Below are 3,143 nucleotides of genomic sequence, written 5' to 3' on the forward strand. Positions count from 1 at the left end.
TAAAACTATTTTCGGACGCGTTTATAAGTTTAGAGTCTGGTTCGTAAGAACCTCTTTTGGTTAAGAAATCCAGGTTATAATACTTTTCAACTTAGTCAAGATACTATATTTCTTAAAAATAGGTTTACTACTCTAACGCAATGCGCGCCTTTTTATAAGTGACAATAAGAGGGTTTGATTAGGGAGTACAACTCGGTTCTGAATACGCGAAAGCGACAGTTCCCGTTAAATTAGTTCTTTTCAAAGTAGGAAACATTGCCCATAAGTAGTTCTATTAACAAGTACTTGGATTATCAATTGACTACGTGAATTACATTCGACCCTGTCTTTATTAATTATATTTTATTTCAGTACTTTATTTTTCAATTGCACACTACAAAAACACCTATTTCGATTGCCTTTGATAAACACCATAACAACAGATAACGATAGATTGACACTTGGTCTCTGTGGTTCGATAATCTTTTATATTACTCTGACGCGTTCGTACACTTGCGAACATCAAGTTTAACAACGCATCAAGTTTTTGGCGCCGTTGCCGGGGACCAATTTCGTCAAATTTCATTTTCCTGTTGTTATATCATTTAGACTTAGGTTATTTCCCGCCGGTCGATGCGAAGAACTCGCAGCACCGGAAGTTTAAGTTTAGTAAACCCTCTGGCGGAACCTGAACGTTACGCTCGCGCACGTTTATTCTTTCATAGAATTAAGAGAGCTATGGACGAAGATCAAAACCAAAGACCTCTTAAGGACTTCGCTCAACCATCTAATGAAGAACCTAGTTCTAGTATAGTAAACCCAATAATACCAGCCAATAATTTTGAACTTAAACCATCCCTGTTGCAACTAGTGCAACAGAGACAATTCGCGGGTCTCACTACCGAGAACCCTAACCAACATTTAAAAATATTTCTTCAATTAGCAGATACTTTTAAAACCAATGGAGCTTCTCCTGAGGCAATACGTTTAAGATTATTTCCTTTTTCCCTCAGAGATAAAGCTCTATCATGGTTAGATTCCCTTCCACCCAATTCCATTACGACTTGGGATAAACTTAGAAGAGTTTTTCTTGCTAGATATTTTCCCCCGAGTAAGACCGCCGTTCTTCGAAACCATATAACTAGATTTACCCAAAACCAAGGAGAATCGCTGTTCGAAGCTTGGGAGAGATATAAAGAGTTGTTACGAGCATGCCCACATCATGGTTTAGAAAATTGGTTAATCATTCAAACCTTCTATAATGGACTTCATTACAACACAAAGATGACCATCGACACTGCCGCAGGCGGTGCTCTGATGAACAAACCTTACCCTGAAGCTAGTGCCCTCATCGAAGATATGGCTCAAAACCATCAATCATGGGGAGTCGAACGAGCGACAGTTGAGAAGAAAGAATCCCAAGGAGGAGTGCATGAACTAAGCTCTATAGATATGATGCAAGCTAAAATGGACGCATTAGCCCTTAAGGTCGAGCATATGTACACGAACCCGAATACTGTAGCCGCAGTTTCGTCAGATTGTGAGATATGTGGAACCCAAGGACACCAATCCGCCGAATGCAGTCTATTGAACGAAACCCACTCCGAGCAAGTGAACTACACCCAAGGGAACCCATATTCAAATACCTATAACCCTGGATGGAGGAATCACCCTAACTTCTCCTATAGAAACAATAATCCAATTCAAAATAATGCACCTCCGAGACCTAGTTATCAAGCCCCTAGATCAAATCAACCTATGCAACCTGTACCACCAAAACCGAGCCTTGAGAAAATTATGGAAAATTTTATCACCGCTCAAACCCAACAAAACAAGGAGTTCATGAACCAAAACATTCATGTTAACGAATTGATTACTCAGTTAGGAACCAAGGTTGACCAAATAGTTACTCATACCAAGATGCTTGAAACCCAGATCTCTCAGGTAGCTTTAAACCAAGCCCCTCAGACTACACCTGGAGGACAATTCCCTGGACAACCTCAACAAAATCCGAGAGGACAAGCCAATGCCATTACCCTAAGAAGTGGGAACGCTTATGATGAGCCACCAAACCCAAGATTGAGTGAACCCGAAACTTCTAAGGAATGTACCAAACCCCCGGACAAAGTAAAGGAACCAGAGGAATCTGAAAACCAGGAAGGTCGAGATAAAAGAGAAGAACCTAAAGATAAAATTTACGTACCGCCCCCACCATATAAACCACCTATACCATATCCCCAAAGACTCAAACAAACCCAGATTAATAAACAGTACCAAAAATTTATTAAAGTTATAGAAAAACTTCATGTAGAAATCCCTTTCACAGAAGCCATCACCCAAATACCTTCTTATGCAAAGTTTCTGAAAGACATCCTTACCAACAAACGTAGACTTGACGATCTGAAGCCTTTGGAATGTAATGCAATTTCCGAGGACAAATTAGAAAAGAAAGATAAAGATCCTGGAAATTTCTCCATTCCTTGCCTGTTGGGTAATCATGTCATCGATAAAGCTTTTCTAGACTTAGGAGCTAGTGTGAGCTTAATGCCTCTAGCAGTTTGTGAGAGATTAAACTTAGGAGAATTACAACCCACTAAGATGTCACTTCAGTTAGCCGATAGATCTGTCAAATACCCGATAGGCATTTTAGAAGATGTTCCTGTTAGGATAGGTCAACTATTTATCCCTACTGATTTTATCGTCATGGACATCAAAGAAGACAATAATATACCAATTCTTCTAGGTAGACCGTTGTTATCGACTGCAGGAACCATAATAGATGTCAAGAAAGGAAAGTTGACATTTGAGGTAGGTGACAAGAAAATAGAATTTATACTTTCGAAATTTCTTATGGCACCTGTGATGGGAGACTCGTGTTATGCCTTAGATATCATTGATGAATGTGTTAGAGAATTAGAACAAAAAGAAATTATTAAGTTACCATCGACCCCCATAAAGGAAGATGATGACTTTAAAGAACCTTACATCGATGATAACCTTTACGAATGTTTATCCCTTACCCCAGATCCTATGCCATGCTCTAAGAAACCAACCTTAGAACTTAAGGAGCTGCCTAAGAACCTGAGATATGAGTTCCTCGATGAAAAGATGAACCGTCCAGTTATAGTTAGTGCTACCTTGAGCCAAGAGGAAACGAACCAACT

At 39.5% G+C, this 3,143-nt stretch overlaps 1 non-coding gene across 1 annotated transcript; it reads right to left on the bottom strand.

Annotated features, from left to right (window-relative positions):
• Positions 1–1,101: 1,101 nt before the first annotated feature.
• LOC127116121 (small nucleolar RNA R71) lies at positions 1,102–1,208 on the bottom strand. The gene has a single exon (XR_007801102.1). It is a non-coding gene; the product is annotated as a small nucleolar RNA R71 (small nucleolar RNA).
• Between the last annotated feature and the right edge of the window lie 1,935 nt (positions 1,209–3,143).

The sequence above is a fragment of the Lathyrus oleraceus genome, chromosome 1 (assembly GCF_024323335.1).
Source record: "Lathyrus oleraceus cultivar Zhongwan6 chromosome 1, CAAS_Psat_ZW6_1.0, whole genome shotgun sequence".
NCBI lineage: Eukaryota > Viridiplantae > Streptophyta > Magnoliopsida > Fabales > Fabaceae > Lathyrus > Lathyrus oleraceus.